Source organism: Corythoichthys intestinalis, chromosome 11 (assembly GCF_030265065.1).
Source record: "Corythoichthys intestinalis isolate RoL2023-P3 chromosome 11, ASM3026506v1, whole genome shotgun sequence".
In the NCBI taxonomy this organism is placed as follows: Eukaryota; Metazoa; Chordata; class Actinopteri; order Syngnathiformes; family Syngnathidae; genus Corythoichthys; species Corythoichthys intestinalis.
This window is the reverse complement of record NC_080405.1, coordinates 50,016,921-50,041,538: the sequence shown is the minus strand read 5'-3', so window position 1 is coordinate 50,041,538 and position 24,618 is coordinate 50,016,921.

Below are 24,618 nucleotides of genomic sequence, written 5' to 3'. Positions count from 1 at the left end.
AGGCTTAGCTTTTAAAGGTGTTCAGCATCAAAATTGAGTCTTAATAAAAACACATATAAAAGTCTACAAGGATATTTCTTACAGCGTGGCTGCCTCATAAAAATAAATCTTTTTGACTTCCCTAACAGCTGCCCAGATGTTTGATTTACAGCATCCAAGTCTCGCTTTCATTTTGCTATCAAATCCTACTCGAGGAAAAAAAAAAAATCAACTGTAAGGATTCTCAGCGTACACGTGATGATATTTAAAGTGCCGGGCCGTTAACAATATATCCGGTTGCTGTTTTTTTATTGCTGCCCACGTATCAAATTGTAGCGTCTAGATGCGGGACGGGACTTGGTGTGGGTCCCCCAGCAGCTTGGCGCCAGCAACGCGGAACCACAATTCATCACTTCATTAAAAAAAATGAGAAAAATGTCTGAGTACATTTGGACGATTTGCTAAGTAATCAATACCGCAGACGCAGCTGCAAGCTTCATAAAAGTCCAGGTTGGGACAGAAGCTCAAGACAGTGACCGTGCAAGCTAAATGCTAATTCAAAGATAAACTCTGGCCGGAGCCCTGTTGCCCATCTTATCCATCAATCGCTGTATTGCTACAAGATCAATACATATTGGTGAATCAGGAAATATACAGCACCTAAATCTAACTGGTATTGTTGACAAACTACTGATGACTGACTGAAAACTATTTAAGTTGCACTTTTCTAACAACTGATCTCACACTCTGTTTCAAAGAAAAACATTTGAAATTTCAAATGCAGACCAACTAGTGATTTTTAGTGATTGGATTAATTGTTTACCTAGGCCAGGGGTCTGCAACCCTCCGGCTCTCTTTGAATCATCCGATGCATCTCAATATTATTAAATGAATATTTAATTAAAATATACTCTGGCGCATGCAAGATTTAACAAAAGTTTAAGGTGCATGTGGCACGAAAAAGCATGTTTATTTCATAATACACGCGGTATTTTATGCTCCTGAATGATATGGACCGCTTGGATGTGTGTGGAAGCGTTCGCTATATTTATTTAGTTTTTTGATACCCGCGCCATGAAAATGAGTGACTTCGGCTTCGGTCTTGCATTGAGGAGGAGGGCGCTGTGACATGTACAGTTGAAGGCGTCCTCTTCACTTTCCAGCCGTACTGTTGTGTATGAGGACTAAGGGTTCAGCTGATTTTGTGGATTAATACGTTTATTTTTCGCATCACGCCAGCCAAACGGCTGCAGAAAAATCTTGCTGTATAGGGGAGAGGCGTGTGCGCCTTTTTGGAGTTTCAAAAGATTCCCATTCACCGTGGATATTGGCCAAAACAAGCCCTACTACTGTGGGACCATTGGACTTACGAGGAAGTGAGTAAAGATCTTGTTTTGTATTATTATGTCAAATACGAATACAGCGATTACAAAGTAAACACTACAAACTTTCTTTAACCCTTTAACACCGAACTTCTTTGTAGCCTCGTAACGCTGTAATTCCATCACCCACGTGCCCCTGGTTGCTCTCATTTGAAAGTACGGAAGATGATGTCCACACCAGTTTTTATTTGAAGTCAATCGACCAAGTAAAACGGGAGATGTCATTTGAGTTTTATAGTTTTATTGCACTCATAAATATGCATTAAAACGCTGCATGGACCATGTGTCTATCTCCATATTTCCATCATTTCTTGTCCTTTTTTCAAAACTGAAAGCAGCACAAAAGACTACATATCCCAAGAGCCGTTGTGATGTCAAGAAGGACGAACCTAATGAGAGCATTTTTAATAAATTGACGAGCAAGGCGCCAACTAAGGAAAAGGAGACACGCAAAGCAAGCAACGGCCGGTTGGATTGAGCGAGCGACTTTGAAATGTGCAGAATGAATCGAAAACTAAATTTAGCGCAAGCTAATGCATTATTTCATCAACTCAAGGAATAGGATGAGCTGTATTTGTCATTGTTTTCCTCGGATTAGTTGGCGTCTCGGCGAGTAGAAGTGACAGCAGCGCGCAAACCGCAGAAGAGTAGGCTGTGTGACGTTGTATGTGACGCAGCTCAGTGACCTGTTCAAAAACAAACTTTATTGAGTGCGCAAAAAAAAAAAAAAACACTTTATTGGGTCGAATGCCTGAAAAAATTGAATTGAACTGAACTACTTGTCAATATTTTTACAAAAATACTTTTTTTCAATGTCATTCATATTTTTTTCTTCACTATGAATCTTTTCAATTTTTATATAGATGTGTGTTCGATAAGCTTAATTGCATGTACATATATACCTTTGATAAGGTGATGGGTACAATACCTAACTTCACAAAGAGATATCCTCCCAACCCTTTTTGTGTTGGATCATATATATACTGTATAATTTTTTTTCTTACTATTTTGCACTGGATATAACATGTTTTGACCATAGTATGTGTAAAGGCCAAAAACGCCTATGACCATAGCTGCTGTTTGTGTTGAATTGTCAAACATAGAACTATTCAATCTTATTTTTTTCTATTGAATGTTTATCCTAGGAAGTTAAACAAATATGATCAAGCTTCAAAACGGTTGGTTAAGCATGTTTGGTTGTCAGTGGGACATCAACATTACACATTTTGAAAAAAGATTTTGGGATTTCTTTGGTCTTTTTGGGTCCAAAATGTGGATTAAAATTGGTCAGTGAAGAAAACAACAGTTTGGACATGAAGTTCAAGGTTTCCTGAAAAAAGGGACCCAACTTGGCCATTGTGAACAGTTTTTTCTTTGAAATAAAGAGGAAAGAATGAATGGGGCCATGTATCGAGAGATTTTGAGTGAAAATCTCCTTCCATCAGCAAAGGCATTGAAGATGAGACGTGGCTGGGTCTTTCAGCTTGACAATGATCCCAAACACACAGCCAGGGCAACAAAGGAGTGGCTTCATAAGAAGCATTTCAAGGTCCTGGAGTGGCCTAGCCAGTCTCCAGGTCTCGACCCCATTGAAAATCTGCGGAGGGAGTTGAAAGTCAGTGTTGCCCAACGACAGCCCCAAAACATCACTGCTCTAGAGGAGATCTGCATGGAGGAATGGCCCAAAATACCAGCAACAGTGTGTGAAAAGCTTGTGAAGAGTTACAGAAAACGTTTTGCCTCCGTTATTGCCAACAAAGGGTACATAAAGTATTGAGATGAACTTTTGGTGTAGACCAAATACTTATTTTCCACCATGATTTGCAAATAACTTCTTTAAAAATCAAACAATGAGTTTTTTTTCCACATTCTGTCTCTCATGGTTGAGGTTTACCCATGTTGACAATTACAGGCCTCTCTAATATTTTCAAGCGGGAGAACTTGCACAATTAGTGGTTGACTAAATACTTATTTGCCTCACTGTATAACCGAGCGAACTGAAATGTTGTCCCAGTCCGGCCCTTGCCCCGTGTGTTATTTAGAACCAATAACTAAATAAAAAAAGTAAATAACTCAAGAAGCACAGCCTTTTTGCATCATCTCAATGTCAACCGGGTTTCTGTCGCCGTGGGACTCGGGACCCGAGCTGCTTTGACCATGGATTTCCACTGCGTCCATTTCACAGAGAATGGCTGCGTTTTCCAGTCACCGCCCGCCTCGCCTCTTTGGATTTTAATACTCGGGCTGCGTGAGCTTTAATATAGTAGCAGAGTGTCTGCCGAGCCAGCAGGTGCTGCTTCAATCCCTTCATATTCTAAGTAAATCCCGAGGAAAGGTGTTGAAGGAGGGGGGAGGAAGGCAGAGGGAGGTTATTCCCATCCTCTGCATCCTGTTTCTTCCTTGCGCTATGCAATACTGCATCATGGCTTCTATCCATTTCGCACCAGAATTTTGGGGATTTTGCAGCGAGGGTGACTGTGATGTGATGTATGTATAGTGCTTTTCATAGTGGAATCGTTTCTACTGGTTGCTGCTGTTACTTTTTTTTAATTGTTAAACTTTCCAAAAAAGAAACTAGAATTAACCCTTTATAGCCAAATGTATCACATTTGATACACCTAAAATTTCATGATTTTGAGACTAATTCAGAATTTTGACATTTCTTTTTGAAAAAAAAATGATAGATGCAAGTCAACACATGCATCTGCAGTTTCCATGAGAAAAAAACAGGAATTAGCAAGGGTTATAGATATTAGAGCGCTTATTACACATATTCATTCTGACTTTTCATTTTTACAAATTTGAAAAAAAGGTTTCATTCGGACCTTGGTTTTCAAATTCTGGGATTCACTGATAATTGCTTCATGTTGCAGGTATTTAAGGGTTAAGTGATTACAATTAGGTATTTAGTTCAGATTTTACTTCTATAAAAAGATGAAATATTGATGTTGCCCTGTACAAATCACCCACTTTACTAGCACCGAGCAACCTTTATTACCTCCACCATGCTTGACAGATGGCATCAGCCTCTCTTCAGGATACTTTTCAAGGTAAGTGATTTTGAAAAAGGAAGGCTGTCGCTCCATTTTGCAACGCCATGCTGTACCATGTGGCCATAATTTAATTGGAGTTAATTTAATGTTACATCAGGACAATGACCTGGCATGAGTCTAAAGCAGTGGTTTTTAACCTGGGCTCGATCGAACCCCAGGGGTTCGGTGAAGGTAAAGAAATGCAGAGCCCTATTTTCGTACGCTGATTAAATCTAGGCAAAGTAGCTTTTTAGACCAGGTTTTAGACTGGTTTGCTCCTAATATACAGGCTTAATCCATTTCTTTTAACATCTAGTCCTCGATCTGATGGTAGAAGGAACCGGTTTGCTCAGTGGAAGGTTGAGTCACACTTGGTTTGAGGAAATACAACAGACCAATGGGCAGCGTGGTCTCAAATTTTGATTAAACATGCTGTCAAAATGACAAACATTTTGAACAGGAATTTGCCAAATCCTTAGCTTGCTAGCTTAGATATATCACTTTTGAAAAAAAAAAAGGCTTTATATTATAATTCCGAAGGGTTTGGTGAATCAACATGTGAAATTTGTGGGGTTTGGTGCCTATAGCAAGCTTAAACAGCATACGACATGAGAAAAAAAGTCTTAAATAGCATTATTATGTGAATTAGAATCATATTTTGAGACGATTCGACTATATACAACAATGTAGCAAAGCACAGATGACGAGAAATTAGTCTTTTAATCTGCCGGTTAGCTACGCCTACCATCATAGGGCTCTAGCGTCCCCAACAGGTGGATGACGTCAGCGGGAGAATGGGCTCATCGGTTTTACTATTCAGCCCATCTAGGGGGAATTATTCAGAACGAGGAAAACGCGACGAAGAGAGCCGCAAAATGTCATTGTTTCAGTCTCTCTACTCCAATATTTTTACAGGATATTCTTTTTATCCAAGCATTTTTCCCCAATAGCTAAATAAACGGCTTGAGAAGGACCAGTCAGCCCGTCAAGGGGGAATTATTCACAGCGAGGAAAACGCGACGAAGACAGCTGCTAAATGTCATTGTTTCTGTCTCTCTACTTCAATATTTTTACAGCATATTATTTTTATCCAAGTATTTTTCCCCAATTGCTAAATAAATGGCATGGTTATGACAAATAACAGTCTTGTGCTAAATGGAATATGAAATAATAAAAATGCACTTACTGTATTCTGTCAGGAATGAGCGGGCAGGCAGGTGGTGTGGACCCAAATGCAGGGAAACAAAAAAAGGCAGCAAGGCAGTGAACTCAAAAAACGTTTTAATAACAACAAAAATCACAAAGTACAAACAAAAGGACTATGGATCAACAAAACTTACTTAAACGGATGGACAGGTACGCGAGGGCTTGGACGGGTCTTGACTTTGGTAAAGACAGACATAGACAATGACGCAACAAGGAGTGACAAGAAACTGGGTCATTATATTCGCAGACAAGGGGTAACGAGACGAGGAACAGCTGGGTAACACAGGTGGATGCAGATTGCAGGATACACTGGGAAAACACACACAATGGGTAATCACAGGGACAAGTCACACAAGGAGAAACCAAACACAAAACCTAACAGTATTCAGGACGGCATGGCAAAATTACTCCATAATGGTCAAAACTGTCGACTTCACCTTTACTGTCGCACCTCCCTAACGCTGTTTTATGACACCTAAATCGGGCTTATGTCATTTCCCTTCCCTGGCTTCAGAGAATGTAAACAAACCAAGAGGCGTGACAGCTAGCCGACATGCTAACCAGAACCGAGTGATGTTTCAAAGTCTTTGAAGCGGAAAATTACACATACAGTAACTAGCCCGGAACTTTTGACATGACAACTGGGTTGTCGATAGTCTTCGCAGATCGGCAGATCGAGTATAGTGCTCGCCCCGCGTGGGTATGTGCGACAAGGAGCATGTCAGCCACAAAATGCAAGCCACCTCCGTATTAAAATGATCCCAGTATTTGACATAATACAAAACAAGATGTTTACTCACTTCCTCGTAAGTCCTATGGTCCCACAGTAGTAGGGCTTGTTTTGGCCAATATCCACGGTGAACGGGAACCTTTTGAAACTCCAAAAAGGCGCACACGCCTCTCCCTCATACAGCAAGATTTTTCTGCAGCTGTTTGGCTGGCGTGATGCGAAAAATAAATGTATTAATCCGCAAAATCAGCTGAATCCTTAGTGCTTCTCATACAACAGTACGGCTGTATAGTGAAGAGGACTCCTTTTACCGTACACGTCACAGCGCCCTCTTTCTCAACTCGAGACTGTTCCCGGAAGTCACTCATTTTCATGGCGCGGGATTCAAAAAAACTAAATAAATATAGCGATCGCTTCCACAAACATCCAAGCGGTCCATATCATTCAGGAGCATAAAATACCGCGTGTATTATGAAAATAAACATGCTTTTTCGTGTCACATGCACTTTAAGTACCACTGGTCTAAAGGCTGATTTATGCTTCTGTGTAGAGGTGACGGCAGACATACGCCGTTAACGCAGACCAGATTTACGACCCTAAGCCTTAGCCTGACTGCACGCCACCTCAACGTGCGTGATGTGAACGTCGAAGGACTCTGACAGAACGTTGTTTCCTGTTCAACACAACAACACCGCCATTTTCAAACATTCGCAAACGTCTTCTTTGTTGCCTATGCTTCAACATTTGTATTAACAACATTTGTTATTCAATATTGTTTAGCTGCAGCTGCAAATACACACGTTCCATCTCCGTTGCCATTGCTGTCAATGACCGGAGGAAAACTAAAGGAATTCAACAAGTGTCCCCCAAAACCGTACAAAGACAAAGTCACACCACTGTAGTGGCATGGAGGTGAATTACAGAATGCTCAATGACAGCGTAGGGTCTACGCCGTCACTCTGTCGTCAACGGAACGCAGAAGCATAAATCAGGCTTAATTCACCTGATTTTTGAGGATCTGCCGATACCGATCTGATACCTCGTAAATGTACTGAGGACAAAATTGAAATTTGAACAAAGCTAGTCCAACATTATAGCCATATAATTTCTACTTGAACAACAGTGGTTTTGATGAAGTGGGGAAAAAAATTGCAAATCCTTATTTTTTGCCAATCACAAAGCTCAAAATAAGATCCATCCATCATCTGCAATTTAATCCGCGGTCAGGTCGCGGGGGCAGCAGCTTTAGCAAGGAACCCCAGACTTCCTTCACCCCAGCCACTTCAACCAGCTCATCCGGCGGGAACCCAAGGCGTTCCCAGGCCAGCCAAGAGACATAGTCTCTCCCGAAAACGGCATTTGTTCATAGATAAGCCTCAATGGACTATAAGCTGCAGCTGTCTTCACTGTATTAGGGGATATTTACACCAAAAGAAATTGACCAGTAATACTTCATTTGACAACGGCATCATACGACTCTCATAAGACCAAATCAACAACCATGAAGCCTTGAACCAATTGACTGCAAAGCTTCATTGCTTCAAGAAGCTTCATTTGGCTATAACTGCTCTCTTGGGGGTGACAGTCAACCTCTGCTGCCAAGTTCTGTTAACACTGTTGTTGTCCAACGTGCCTCCTAGCATGCATTGCAGCGCAACAGACGTAAATAATCAAAATTCATGTTCTGTGCTAATTATCTCTTCAGTTACTGTTCCAGTTGTTTCATTAATTGCTAGTTATGGTATTTGGTAACACTTTATTTGACAATGGCGCCATAGGACTGTCATTAGACAATCAAAATTATGACATGACGCTGTCATGAGCATTTATGAATGCTTATAAAGATTTCATTTAATGTTATCCGGCAAATTATCTTACTTTTGAATGGATGTAAAAGATCCAAACTGGACATAAATGGAGTTAGTGACATAATTTGCCGGATGACACTTAATGACAAATGCATTGAGTAATGAGTGTCATGTCATAATTATGACGGTCTTATGACAGTCTCATGACGCCGATGTCAAATAAAGTGTCACCTATTAACCCAACTAACTTAACCTAAGTTAACCTAACTTAAGTTAACCTAACTTAAATTAAGTTAACTTAAGTTAACCTAACTTAGGTTAACTTTGGTTATCTGGCTCATCCATACCCAAAATACACCTCCAAATTATGCTACAATGATTTAAAGATCAGGCTGCTGTTATTCATACTATAATAGGGTGGCCAGCACAGTCACCAGATCTCAACCCCATTAAGCTGTCAACTTCTCGACTATATTTTCTATTCATTTTGCAATTCATCTGATTAAATTGGCTTGGTGACCCCAAAGTTTTGAAGGTAGTTTACATTGTATTGTGATAAGATATTAAATATTTGATTCCCATTCTCCTGTGTATCTGACTGCACGGTCCGAATAATGGTTTGTGATAGAAAACAACGGGCCGTGTGCTGCGCCTCCTGCTCTTAGCGTGACAATGTTTGGCCGCCGGCCCCCCGACATGTTTTATTTAATAATGTGGGAATTTTCTCCTGTTTTGCTTTCATTACATTCTTGGAGGCTGAACACGGAACCAGAAAGCCACTCTTCCCTCGCTCTCAGTGTGCTTTAAAGCCCCATAACTTCCAAATAGAGCATCTGGATTGAAAAATGGGAGGCTTTTGACACAATGTGTGCTTAATGCTGCGTATTCTCTCGCTGTCTTTTTTTTTTTCATTGCAAAAGGCAACCTCCCTCCGTGGCTGTCTTTTCTTATTGGTGACCACCCAGAGAAGGCCGGGAGCATGCTAGCTGCGGGGGCCGCAGATTTAGGCCACAAAAGAAGTAAAGCCCAAAGCCGCAGGGGAGTGTTTCCGAGGACCGGGATAAAAAGTGTGTTTTTGTGGAGGGAGGCGGGTAAAAGGCTGGTGGTGGGCCCGTGCATCAACAAGTTTACTGCCTTTGACAGCAATCAGTGGTCCTTTGAATGTTCCTACTTGGTCTTTGACAGCTCAAAGTTTGCTCTATGCATTTGCATTTCTATTTATAGTGATTTATGGAAATCCATATTTAGTTTTTCTGTAAAAACTTATGCTCAGCAATTTGCTGTAAAATTCACTTTTAGAAACAAATGGGAAAACTCTTTTGAAATAAAGTTTTGACTGTTTTACAGCCTCATTTTTTCAAAGCAACTCAATTTTTTTCAAGTAAATAAGAATAATTTATCATATATATATATATATATATATATATATATATATATATATATATATATATATATATATATATATATATATATATATATATATATATATATATATACTGCACGTCAACACTGAAGCTACCAAATGAAAGACTAAACTGTTTCTTTGATTGACCAAAAAAAACAACAACTTTTTTTTGGTCATAAGTAAAACGCAAATTCAGTCTTTTCAAATAGCCTATATTGATGGTAGTGTTTGACCGATACCGATACTATTATCGATATGGCACTAAAATTATAACTTCAATACCTTGGAGTACAAAAGAAATAATGTGCCAATGCTGCACAATATGTACTCCTATACTCTTAAAGATTTAGTTTCCAACCATTACTTGACCTACCCAAGATGGCAGCCAGCCCTGCAAGCTGTTGTAGCCCTTGTTGTCCTTCCCAAGATGATGATAAACGCCCAATCGTGTGGTGTCCAAACATCCTCCGCTGTGAATTTGAATGAGTTTATCACTAGTAGATGTTCAATCCATTTGACAGTGAAAGAACATTGGATCAAATGGATTGGACGTCTAGCGCCGTCAATAGCAGCCAATAAGTTAAGCTGTGTCTGACCAGACCATAATAGCAAATGAGTATGCAGTAATTAGGTGTTAAAAGAATAAAAAAAAGTTGTTGTTTTTTTTTCAAAAATCGGTATCGGTAGTGATGGTGAGATGAAGCCCCATGAAGCATTGAACCACTTGAGCCAATTGGTTTGAGTAAGGGTTCATTTCTCGAAGTTTTATGTGTGCACAGAACTACCTACTGGCTAAGTGTATAATTACAGCTCACTCTCAACAACGTATGATTCGTTGACTTTTGTTGTGTGTGTGTGTCTGTTGCGAAGGAATCAATTTACAAAACATTGTCTGACTAAATTCTCTATATATAGTGGCGAGAACAAGTATTTGATACACTGCCAATGCGAAAACCCATTGGCAGTGTATCAAATACTTGTTCTCCCCACTGTACATAGATTATAAGGTTGTGTTAGGTTGTGTAATGTTTTTTTTTTCTTTCTGAAAATGGCATGAGCGTAATCAGGCAGAGGACAGTAAGTTTTTGTGTAACTTCAAAAGTGACACTTGGACAACTTGGTCATTGATGTAGCTACTGTATATGATGGGGTGATTTTCAGTCAGTTTTATTCATGAACAATTTTTTTTCTTGCACAGGGGAAGTCCTCTATCTTGCTGGCTCCATCCCATCAAATACTGTACTACTCCTTCTCTCCTCACTCCTAAACCTTTCACTCTCTCTAACTCTCCAAACTACCTCCAAACTATCCAAAATCTTACCTTATCTCATTCAAACACCCAAATTTTCAATGTAGCTTGACGTCTTTATATACTGTAGGTAGCTTTCAAATCGCGTTAAACCACTTCCTGAAGCAACCACGTGGTACAGTTTTGCAGGCTCGGCGTACCTCATTACATCACTAGGTATTGATATAGTATACCAAACAGCTAGGAATTCGTATCAGGAGCCAAAAAATGGCATCGGTTAGAACGATAACGAAGATATTTTCTCGACGAACATTTTATTCAAGGCAATGATAAGCAAAACTAGTCCTTATCAGGCTTTTTTGTGTTTTCTGTTTTTTATGAATTAGTGAAAATGCTATCCATGGTATCTTTTATTTTTTCATTTTCCTTTTTAAAGGCCGCATGCCAAAGCAGATGTGCCTCCAAGGCACTAGGCGGGCAGGTTGAAGGTGCCGATGGGTGTGAGGGTTACATTGGAAGGGGGTGAAAGGTGGACTGAAGGTCAGGGTTAAGCGAGGTAAGGGTGAAGATTGTCCCAAACACAGCTTGAGGGCATATATCAAATTAATCAGTGTTTACTGACTGTGCACGAGTTGACACATACACACATCAGTTGGAGGATGTGTTTCATGAAAGAAAAAATATAATAAAATACTTAAAAATAAATTAATACATAATAAATATCATATAATGAAATGCACAAAATGTAAATATGTTTAAAAAAAAAAACAATGGCATTTTCAAATAGTCGCGAAAACTCTCACAGCCAATTTCCAAACCCTGAGTCTCATTTTGACTTTTCTCGTTGTATGTTTAGAATATTTTATGAAATGTTTTATAGTTATTGTTATTGTTAGTTATTGTACTTTTACATAGACTTCAATGATACTGACGGGACACGGGGCTGATTAAGAGGGGGCCTGTATTGTTGGCGTGGCCGTCAAAGCTGATGAGTGAAATCACAGACCAAGAGCTTTTTTCGTTGAAAATGCTTGTGAATAAATGCTTAAATCCCTGAATTCTTTAGAGATATGGACGTAAAACAGTTTTAATTTTTGGTTGAAAGCAAAAAAAAAAAAAAAAGTGCAGTTAGCATTTATGTAAATATGTCAAAGAACCATGCTAGTCTGTTAGTCAATGTGGCAGCCGCCATATGTAAACAGAGCTTTTCCGGTGAAAATTATTGTGACTAAATGCTTAAATCCCTGAATTCTTTATAGATATAGACATAAAACAGTCTCGTTTCTTGGTTAAAAGCAAAAAAAAAAAACTGTACAGTTAGCATTTATTTTACATAAATATGTCGAAGTATGATGCTAGTCTGTTAGTCAATCTGGCGGCCGCCATATGTAAACAGAGCTTTTCCGGTGAAAATTCTTGTTAATAAATGCTTAAATCCCTCAATTCTTGATTGATATGGACGTAAAACAGTCTCGATTCATGGTTAAAAGCAAAAACAAAAAAAAAGTGCAGTTAGCAATAATTTTACATAAATATATTAAAGTATGATGGTAGTCTGTTAGTCAATGTGGCGGCCGCCATATGTAAACAGAGCTTTTCCGGTGAAGATTCTTGTGAATAAAAGCTTAAATCTCTCAATTCTTTATTGATGTGGACGTAAGACAGTCTCGATTCTTGGTTAAACGCAAAAAAAAAAAAAGTGCAGTTAGCAATAATTTTACATAAAAATGTTGAAGTACGATGGTAGTCTGGTCAATGCGGGGACACGCATTCAGTATGTAAACAGATCTTTTCCGGTGAAAATTCTTGTGAATAAATGCTTAAATCCCTGAATTCTTCGTCTATATGGACATAAAACAGTCTTGGTAAAAGAAAAAAAAAAAAAAGTGCAGTTAGCAATAATTTTACGTAAATATGTTGAAGTACGATGGTAGTCTGGTAGTCAATGCGGGGGCCGGCAGATGTAAACAGAGCTTTTCCGGTGAAAGTTCTTGTGAATAAATGCTTAAATCACCTAATTCTTTGTAGATATGAACGTAAAACAATCTCAATTCTTTGTTAAAAGAGCAAAAAACCGGGCAGTTAGCATTTATTTTACGTAAATATGTCAAATAATTATGCCAATGCCGTAGCGGTTAATTTCTCCCATTGATTTTTTTCACAATGTGGTAGAGTTTTCGTACTTTTTTAACCTAAATCCGGCATTGGATCCCTGCATGTGTTGCGACCGACTTTGAATAACTGAAGTGGACTGTAGGACAGCCCCCTACTTGAAGGCGTTGCGCAGTGGCTGACGGAAATGACCTGTCAATACAATTATGAAGCCTATGACTTTTGATACCAATATAACATTATTATTTTCATAGTTCATTTTATAAATAATTTCTACATACATTATCAAGTTTGTTATAAACCTGTAAATTATTTTTAATGAGTTAATTTGTTCTTATGTTTCTTATGCTGTTCTAATGTTTTTTTTTTTTTTTTTGCTTTAAATACTTCCATATTATATACCGTATTTTCGGACTGTAAGTCGCAGTTTTTTTTCATAGTTTGGCTGGGGGTGTGACTTATACTCAGGAGCGACTTATGTTTGAAATCATCAACACATTATTGTAACATTTCACGTTATTTTGGTGTTTTGGAGTGACACTGATGGTTTGGTAAACTTGTTAGCATGTTCGTTATTCTATAGTTATCTGAATAACTTTTAATAGCTATGTTCCGTTAACATACCGGCCACGTTTGCATTTCGTTGTTCATGCATCATGTCATATTATCATTAGGGTTGTTCCGATCATGTTTTTTTTTTGCTCCCGATCCGATCCCGATCGTTTTAGTTTGAGTATCTGCCGATCCCGATATTTCCTGATCTGATTGCTTTTTTTTTTGCTCCCGATTCAATTCCAATCATTCCCGATAATTCTTCCTGATGATATACATTTTGGCAATGCATTAAGAAAAAAATGAATAAAACTCGGACGAATATATACATTCAACATACAGTACATAAGTACTGTATTTGTTTATTATGACAATAAATCCTCAAGATGGCATTTACATTATTAGCATTCTTTCTGTTAGAGGGATCCACGGATAGAAAGACTTGTAATTCTTAAAGGATAAATGTGACTTTGTATATTGTGACTAAATATTGTCATCTAGTGTATTTGTTGAGCTTTCAGTAAATGATACTGTAGCCATTTAACTGTTCTGCCCAAATGCATGATGGGAAGTGCAACCATGACTGTGCGTAGTGGTACCAATTGATATATCTTCTCTGCGTTGGGAAATAACATAGGGCGTAAAGAAAAGGATCAACTACTACCGTTCTTTCCCACGATATTTCTAATTGTTGAGAGTGGGATTTTAAGGCTTTAGCCAATTAAAAAAAGGCTCCATGTTTTGTCCGCGAATACGGAAATAAGGTTGGACCAAGCAGCAGACAACAAGCGGGGATGGCGTTCAAGGGTTTATTAATAATAAACGAAAAAACAACACGCGATTGCGGAAAGGTAGAATAAACAAAAATGGTCCGTGACAGTAGGTCGACGTGGCTCAGTAATACAAGGGTTTATTAAGCACTAACGAAAAACAACACGCGATTGCGGAAAGGCAGAAAAACAAAAAGGGTCCGTGACGGTAGGTCGACGGGGCTCAATAATGCAAACTCGAGGGTAACTGAGACAATAGGCAGATAGCCGGTAAAATACAAATACTCAAATACCTGCACAAGGTAGAGATTCAACGAAGGGCAGCACAACAAACAAAATCCTAGGCAGGGAATACGCGAGAGTAGCGAGGATATAGTGCGAGAATGCAATGGCGATCAGCAGGCAATATCTTGGCAGCTTTCTTCGGGATCAGCCGTGCTTAAATGCTGTGTTGATGAGCCTGCATTGAGTGCAGGTGCGACGTCAGGAACGCCCCCCACAATGAGCTCTGTAACAAAACATAATCTAACCAGCAGCAGAACGTCACACTCCAAAGACTGCCAAAATTTGCTCTACTCATTTTACGCTGCCTTTTAGCTCTATATATAGGTAAATCAGTGCCATTATAGATTGAACGCGACAATGCTTGAGTGGTTCGTGCAGCAGATGCGTTAATTGCGTTAAATAGTTTAACGTGATTAATTTAAAAAAAATTAAATTCCGCCATTAACGCGATAAATTTGATAGCCCTACTTTAAGCCAAAACTAAAGACTTTGGATGAATGTAAGACATTTTGTCTGTAACATTAAATACAATTAGAAAATGATTTAATTAAAAAAAAAAAAAAAATATATATATATATATATATATATATATATATATATATATATATATATATATTAGGGCTGTCAAACGATTAAAATTTTTAATCGAGTTAATTACAGCTTAAAAATTAATTAATCACAATTAATCGCAATTAATCGCAATTCATACCATCTATAAAATATGCCATATTTTTCTGTAAATTATATATATATTCTGTAAAATAATTTGTTGGAATTGAAAGATAAGACACAAGATGGATATATACATTCAACATACGGTACATAAGGACTGTAGTGGGCATTTCACTCTACTGTCATTTAAATCTGTCTACGCTGTCCTCACTCCGAAGCGTCTACTTTTTCCAAAGCTAGACAGCTAGTGAACGATGCCTTAATAATCAGACTTCTTCCTTTTTCATCTGATTTATTAATAAAATGGCCTCAAACCACTGTCCTCTTTAGACCGTAGTGAAACTACAAAAAAAAGTACACAAGCATTGCATTAGCAACAACGTTAGCTTAGCACGCTATACAGGTTCACTAAACATAAACAAAAAGCGTCTCATACAAAAAATAGAACATTTCGCTTACTAACGTAATATGTACATTCTTTACAACAACCATACTTACGGACAAATCTTGTCCAAGGATCATATAAGCACAACATTACAACGTAGGCGTCAGCCCGAGACGTCGTGCAGCCATATTGAACTGGCAAGAAAGCAATAAACCATGTCGCAAAGCGACCACAAGAGTTCGCTGTTAGACAGCACAAAAAACCTTGCTGTAAAACTTACCAAAAGGCAGAATACTGTCTGAGCGGGACATGTGCGTTAATTGAGTCAAATATTTTAACGTGATTAATTTAAAAAATTAATTACCGCGCGTTAACGCGATAATTTTGACAGCCCTAATATATATATATATATTAAAAAAAGGCATTTCCGTTTTTTTTTTTTTTGCCGATTCAGATTCGCCGATCGCCACCTTGGGTTGGGATTCAAGACAGTTTAGCAACCTAGGGTGGAAGTTAAGGATTTTGCCATCCAATCATGATCCAGTTGCTACGTTGAAGGGAAAATCGATAAAATGGGATCGCCGATCTATCGGGACAGCTTTAGTTCTAAGTGTTGGATTCTATCAAGTAAATTTCCCCAAAATGCGACTTATACTCCGGTGCGACTTATATATGGTTTTTATCCTCTTCGTTGGGCATTTTATGGCTGGTGCGACTTATACTCAAGTGCGACTTATAGTTCGAAAAATACGGAACTTACATGCATTTAATTTATTTGACTAATAATGGTAATGGTGCTAGTACTTTTACTAGCTGAGGACTAATTTGTTGTCATGCAAAATGAAGAAATATTGATGTTGCCACGGCAACAGATCGACACCAACGTCAGCATATTTTCCTTTAAAAAAAAAATCTTCCCTTGACACACAATCTTATTTTTCCACCTTTTTTTCGTGGAGTACTGGCATGCTGGGAAAATGGCGGCAAAGATCGGGGCCGGATAACGCCTGCTAGAAGAAGAAGCACACGAGTCGGCTGGGAGCCTCCCGAGGCTGCGCTCAAGCACGCGTGAGAATATTCCAAATATTCATTATCAGCCTCCACGCTTGCTCCCTGTTGCATGATGAAACCTTAAAGCGGGGGCGTTCCCGAGGCTTTGGCAAGGCTCAAGATCTCATAAAATCAACTGTCACCTGCTTCGTCATTGGTCTCTTACAAAATAACAACTAGAGCAACAAGCCGGGCCCTTTAAAGCCTCTCGATGCATTATTAATATTTCTGCTGCCCTAAACTCCGGCTGGACGCGAAACGGCCGAACCCGGATTAGCGGCGAAGAATTTAATATACATGCGCACGCACTGGTGCCGCGTCTGTTGTTGGTTAAGAAAAAGTAGCCCCGCCTCCTTTCCGACGGAGCCATGTGTTGTCATTTAGAGTCATATTTTGCCCGGTTAATGGCTAGCCTCACGGATTAAAGCCGTAAAACACTCTGCCGCCGGTGTTAATGTCACTGCCTTGTAAAAAGAAAAACAAAGAGAAAAGAATAGTCTCTATGTTAACGCTCAGATGCCACTGATGGCGCTAGACGTTTGATCCATTTTCATGGATCAGACGTCCAGGGTCGTCAATTGAAATGGAAGATTAGCATTCACGGCTAGTCCTCCCATTTGAAATGAATTGGATGTCTATTGCCGTTAAATACCATGGAGGGGGGGAAAAGTACTTTAGAGTGAGACCTGAGGCCGTAACCAGCATTGTTAATAACTGCATTTCTAACGGCGTCAATTTATGCAGTAGTGAGTAATCTAATTTAATTACTTTTCCCATCTTTGCAATGCCGTTACCGAGGATGCTAAGGGGTGTGTTGCTACAATTTGGTTGAATGAAGCGCAAGTTGTCTGATTTTGTCACACATCCGCTTGCCCGCCTGCCCTGGAGAGTGCAAAGCGGGAGAGAGGAGGAAGGAAGTTGGTTGTGACGCTGTTAAAAATGCGATGCTGATTGACTAGGTGGCTCGGAACGTTAGCATAGCATTTGTGTTCTCGTTAGCATTAACATTTAGCGTGGCTAGCGTCATCTTAAACTCTCGGGTAACTTTTTTTTTTTTACATACAGTTCGTGGCATCCAAGTGGGTACAATTAATTGAAAATAATGTACGATTTTCCTGCTGAGTGTGTTATTATAACCAGGTTGGCATTGTGCTACAATATATTAATTTTAGGGCTATTAAACGATTAAAATTTTTAATAGAGTTAATCGCAGCTTAAAAATTAATTAATCGTAATTAATCGCAATTCAAACCATCTATGAAATATGCCATATTTTTCTGTAAATTATTGTTGGAATAGAAAGATAGTACACAAGACGCATATATACATTCAACATACGGTACATAAGTACTGAATTAGTTTATTATAAGAATAAATCAACAAGATGGCATTAACATTATTAACATTCTCTTAAAGCGATCCATGGATAGAAAGACTTGTAGTTCTTAAAAGATAAATGTTAGTTCAAGTAATAGAAATTTTATATTAAAACCCCTCTTAATGTTTTCGTTTTAGTAAAATTTGTAAAAATTTTCAATCAAAAAATAAACTAGTGGCTCGCCATTGTTGATGTCAACCCATAAAATCAGTCGCACCAAAGCGCCAGCAGAGGGAGACAAAAAACACAAGTAACAAGTGGTCATAAAACTGCTGTCATTTTAATCTGTTTGAGCGGGGCACGTGCGTTAATTGCGTCATATATTTTAACGTGATTAATTTAAAAAATTAATTAACGCCCGTTAACGCGATAATTTTGACAGCCCTAATTCATTTTATTTATTTTTTTTATTACCAAAAATTGTCAACTAAGCTTTTCTTGAGGGAGGTATCCATGAACCTTGTGTGATGTTTTTACATCAAAACCACAACAGCAAAGACAGGAGAGGCAGGAGATTCAGAGCTTCACCTGCACATTGAAAATATATTTATATACAGATCCATAGAAATCCAAATTTAATATTTTGTATGACTTCCATGGGCTTCGGCAAGGATTCATACAATTTATTCATGAAGCCATCAGGAACATCAAAGAAAGCAGTCTTGCATGCCTCCCAGAGTTCATCAACATTCTGGGATTTCGTCTTCCATGCTTCCTCTCTCATCCTACCTCAGACATATTCCACGATGTTCATGTCTGGTGACTGGGCAGGCCAATCCTGGAGGATCTTGATCTTTTTCCACTGCAGCAGAGCTCCACGAGACCTGGTCATCTGAAGCCCCTGTGTCAACCAGAACAATCTGTCGAATTCTGTCTAGAAATGGCCTCCATGGTTGAATCAGTGCCCAGAAACTAGCATTAAACAAAAGACAATTAAAAAAAACGTGTGGCATTTGCCAAGGCCCACAGCCTTTCAAAAGGATGGATGCTGGAAAAGTGGCAAAAGGTGGATTTTTCAGATAAATCTTCCATTGCATCACACCACAGTTGCCGCAAATATTGCAGGAGACCTACTGGAGCCAACATGGATCCGAGATCCACTCAGAAAACAGTGAAGTTTGGTGGTGGCAAAATCACGGTCTGGGGTTACATCCAGTATGGGGGTGTGCAAGAGATCTGCAGGGTGGAAGGCAACATAAATAGTCTGAAATATCAACAAATCTTAGCTGCCTCTTACATTCCTAACCATAAAAAGGGACCAATTCTGCAGCAGGATGGTGCTCCATCGCTTACATCAATCTCTACCTCACAGTTCCTCAAGGCAAAGAAGATGAAGATCCTCCAGGACTTGCCAGCCCAGTCACCAGACATGAACATCATTGAACATGTCTGGGGTAGGATGAAAGAGGAAGCATGGAAGCCGATACCCAAGAATGTTGATGAACTCTGGGAGGAATGCAAGACTACTTTCTTTGATGTTCCTGATGACTTCATCAATGAATTGGATGAATCCTTGCCGAACCGCATGGATGCAGTCCTTCAAGCCCAGGGAAATCATACAAAATATTAAATTTGGATCTCACAGCACCACTACTTAATTCGCTTATGTTATGTGACATATTTTTGTATTTGAAGTACATTTTTTGTTCAATTTTCACACTACTTTCTGTAGGCGACAAAAGTTTTGTTTTTCCAAAATTTGACCTTTATGTCTTCATTAAATGATAAATCTTTTTTCAGAGAAACAAATATTTTGTACATTCAACATCATTTGCGAGGGGCTTAGCTTTGATATGAGCCATTTCTGAAACCAATTGAATAATTAAAAGTGAAGTTATTAGCAATTGTATCTACAAAATGGATAAGCGACAAGACTTTTGTCATGGACTGTAAGTGTTCACTTTGTAGTGATGGACTTGTCAACTCTGGAGTACAAGATGAGACGACCAGCGGCATTTGGCGGTTTTGTTGGAGCTATTGATTAAACGTCATCAACGTCCTCATAAACAGTGATGTTTATCGGCGAGAAGGCGCGAAGAGGAAGCAGCGCAAACCAACACGGCTGGAGGTGACACTAAAACAACCTCCTCTCCGCCGCCTGGACAAATTTATGTTAACAAGCAAATTAGCCACAGCGGGACTCTGCCGGGGCCCCCGATCAATGGGCGCAATAAAAAAGTTGCTGCCCGCCCGCCGCCGCGGAAGCGAGCGCGGCCCCCGACAATAACCTACGACTGCGCCAGACACAAAAGCTATCGACGCGGCAAAAGCGCTTCAATTTCCCCAGACGGCGGGGCGCTGTCACATCAAACTGGCTATTAGTCACAAATTCTGCTGCTACACAAACCCCCACCCCAACCCACCCCCGGCCCTATAACTGTCCTCTGGGGGGAACTTGTCAACTTGAAAGTTGTGCCGCTGGCAGAAGGACATCTGCTTCCACTGGAGAGGGAGTGAGAGTGTGTGTGTTGCCTCCAAGAGGCTGACGAAGGAGAACAAACAGGACCACTTTGGAATTGTCAAGGCTCGTTAGCGACAAAGACAACAACAGCCCGGAGACAGACGCCGCTTCTCCTACTCGACCCGGCGTGCGTCCCGCTGAAAAGACAAACTCCCCCAAGAGCCGCTCTTTTATGTTCACAATTCTATGTTTGTCATCACAAAGTCGCTCAGTGTGTCCTGCATTTGGCTCAACATAAGGTTGTTTTTGAATGGACGAGTCACTGTCAACAATTGTATGTTTGTCATCATGGGGAAGCTTGGTTTAGTTTGAGTGGCTGCTGAATCTGTGCTCCATATGATTAGATGAAGATGAAGAAGCAAGTGGCTCAATATCGATGGTTGTTTTTACAATGACACTCACCGGCTACTTTATTAGGTACACCTGTCCAACTGCTCGTTAACACTTAATTTCTAATCAGCCAATCACATGGCGGCAACTCAGTGCATTTAGGCATGTAGACATGGTTCAAGACAATCTCCTGCAGTTCAAACCAAGCATCAGTATGGGGAAGGTGATTTGAGGGACTTTGAACGTGGCATAGTTGTTGGTGCCAGAAGGGCTGGTCTGAGTATTTCAGAAACTGTTGATCTACTGGGATTTTCATGCACAACCGTCTCTAGGGTTTACACAGAATGGTCCGAAAAAGAAAAAATATCCAGTGAGCGGCAGTTCTTTGGGCGGAAATGCCTTGTTGATGCCAAAGGTCAGAGGAGAACGGCCAGACTGGTTCGAGCTGATAGAAAGGCAACAGTGACTCAAATAACCACCCGTTACAACCAAGGTAGGCAGAAGAGCATCTCTGAACGCACAGTACGTCGAACTTTGAGGCAGATGGGCTACAGCAGCAGAAGACCACGCCGGGTGCCACTCCTTTCAGCTAAGAACAGGAAACTGAGGCTACAATTTGCACAAGCTCATCGAAATTGGACAATAGAAGATTGGAAAAACGTTGCCTGGTCTGATGAGTCTCGATTTCTGCTGCGACATTCGGATGGTAGGGTCAGAATTTGGCGTCAACAACATGAAAGCCTGGATCCATCCTGCCTTGTATCAACGGTTCAGGCTGGTGGTGGTGGTTTAATGGTGTGGGGAATATTTTCTTGGCACTCTTTAGGCCCCTTGGTACCAATTGAGCATCGTTGCAACGCCACAGCCTACCTGAGTATTGTTGCTGACAATGTCCATCCCTTTATGACCACAATGTACCCAACTTCTGATGGGTACTTTCAGAAGGATAATGTGCCATGTCATAAAGCTGGAATCATCTCAGAGTGGTTTCTTGAACATGACAATGAGTTCACTGTACTCAAATGGCCTCCACAGTCACCAGATCTCATCTTTGGGATGTGGTGGAACGGGAGATTTGCATCATGGATGTGCAGCTGACAAATCTGCACCAACTGTGTGATGCCATCATGTCAATATGGACCAAACTCTCTGAGGAATGCTTCCAGCACCTTGTTGAATCTATGCCACGAAGAATTGAGGCAGTTCTGAAGGCAAAAGGGGGTCCAACCCGTTATTAGCATGGTGTACGTAATAAAGTGGCCAGTGAGTGTATATATATAGATCTACACTGCTGGCCAAAAGTATTGGCACCCCTGCAATTCTGACAGATAATGCTCCCAGAAAATGATTGCAATTACAAATGCTTTGGTAGTAATATCTTCTTTTCTTTTACTTGCAATGAAAAAACACAAAGAAAATGAAACAACAAAAATAAATAAATAAATCATTATCATTTTACACAAAACTCCAAAAATGGGTCAGACAAAAGTATTGGCAGCTTCAGCCTACTACTTGGTAGCACAACCTTTAGATGAAATAACTATAAATGAGTTTCTTACAATGCTCTGCTGGAATTTTAGACCACTCGTCTTTGGCCAAATGCTCAAGGTCTATGAGATTTGAAGGGGGCTTTCTCCAAACTGCAATTTTCAGATCTCTCCAGAGGTGTTCTGTGGGATTCAGTTCTGGACTCATCTGCAGTGCTTTCTCTCAAACCATTTTCTCGTGCTTTTTGGAGTGTGTGTGGGTCATTGTCCTGCTGGAAGACCCATGACCTCTGAGGGAGACCCAGCTTTCTCACACTGGGCCCTAAATTATGCTGCAAAATTTGTTGGTAGTCTTCAGACTTCATAATGCCATGCAAATGGTCAAGCAGTCCAATGCCAGAGGGAGCAAAGCAACCCCAAAACATCAGGGAACCTACGCCATGTTTGACTTTGGAGACCGTGTTCTTTTCTTTAAAGGCTTCGTTTGTTTTTCGTGTAAACTCTATGTTGATGACTACTTTTGTTTCATCTGACCAGAGAGCATTCTTCCAAAACGTTTTGGCTTACTCATGTAAGTTTTGGCAAACTCCAGCCTGGCTTTTTAACGTCTCTGGGTCAGAAGTGGGGTCTTCTTGGGTATCCTACCAGAGAGTCCCTTGTCATTCAGACGCCAACGGATAGTACGGGTTGACACTGTTGTACCCTCGTACTGCAAGACAGCTTGAACTTGTTTGGATGTTAGTCGGGGTTCTTTATCCAATCTTTAGTTGAAATCTCTCGTCAATTTTTCTTTTCAATCCACATCTAGGGAGGTTAGCCACGGTGCGATGGGCTTTACACTTATTGATGACATTGCACACAGTAGACACAGGAACATTGAGGTCTTTGGAGATGGACTTGTAGCCTTGAGATTGCCCATGCTTCCTCACAATTTTGCTTCTCAAGTCCTCAGACAGTTCGTTGGTCTTTTCTTTTCTCCATGCTCAATGTGGTACACACAAGGACACAGGACAGAGGTTGAGTTAACTTTAGTCCATTTTGAGTGGCTGCAAGTGTGATTTAGTTATTGCCACGAGCTGTTATGTGCCACAGGTAAGTAATGGGTGCTGGTAATTACACAAATTAGAGAAGCATCACGATATTTTACAAAGGGTGCCAATACTTTTTTCCGGCCCATTTTTGGAGTTTTGTGTAACATGATAATGACAGTTAAAAAAAAAAAAAAAAAAAAAGGGGAGGGCAATTTTATTTTTGCAAATGATTTTTTTCTTTGATTGAAAATCTTTTTTTATTTTTTTATTTTTTTGATTGAAGCAACTTTTTGGGGGATTGAATGATTTAGACAAAAATGTCTTACCAATAATATGGACTAAACACAAAAAGGATTGAAAGGAATTTTTTAATGAAAAATTAAGTGTCCAAATGCAAATTTTTGAGTCTCAAATATTTTTTCGCATTCAAAAACTATTTTTCAATGATTAAAAAAAATTTTTTTTTTTTTGATTGAAGCAACTTATTTTTTGATTGAATAATAAAGACACAAATGCCCTAGCCAAAATGATGCCCATAACACAAACATTACTTCAAACAAAACACAAACATTACTTCAAACAAAAAAGTTGCCTCAATCAAAAAAAAAAAAAAAAAATCAAATAAAAATAGCTTTCAAATGCATTTTTTTCCAGTTTCAAATTTATTTTTGAATTCAAACACATTTTTTTGAATTGAAGTGACTTTTTTTAATTGAACAAATATATTTTGATTGAATCTACTTTTTTTTTTTGATTGAAGCAACTTATTTTTTGATTGAATAATAAAGACACAAATGCCCTAGCCAAAATGATGCCCATAACACAAACATTACCTCAATCAAAAAAGTTGCCTCAATCAAAATTTAAAAAAAAAAAAAAAAAAAATCCAATAAAATAGCTTTCAAATGCATTTTTTTCAGTTCCAAATTTATTTTTGAATTCAAACACATTTTTTTTTTAAATTGAAGTGACTTTTTTTTAATTGAACAAATATATTTTGACCGAATCTACTTTTTTTTTTTTTGATTGAAGCAACTTTTTTCCCCTTTTGATCGAATAATGAAGACAAAAATCTACCTCCATATGGCTCCGCCCAGGGGATACGATTTTTGACTGAGGTAACTACATTGGCACGACACCGGCGGGTGAACCATTTTCAAGGATGATGATCTTGGCGAAAAGTATTGCCTAAGCAGCCTGATTTAGAATTCCCCTCAAGAACGGTGGGAAACAAAGTAACTCTCATTTTCAACTTATTATTATAAGTATTCCTGTAAGTTAATTTTATTGCTGACTCTGTGTCATCACATGTTG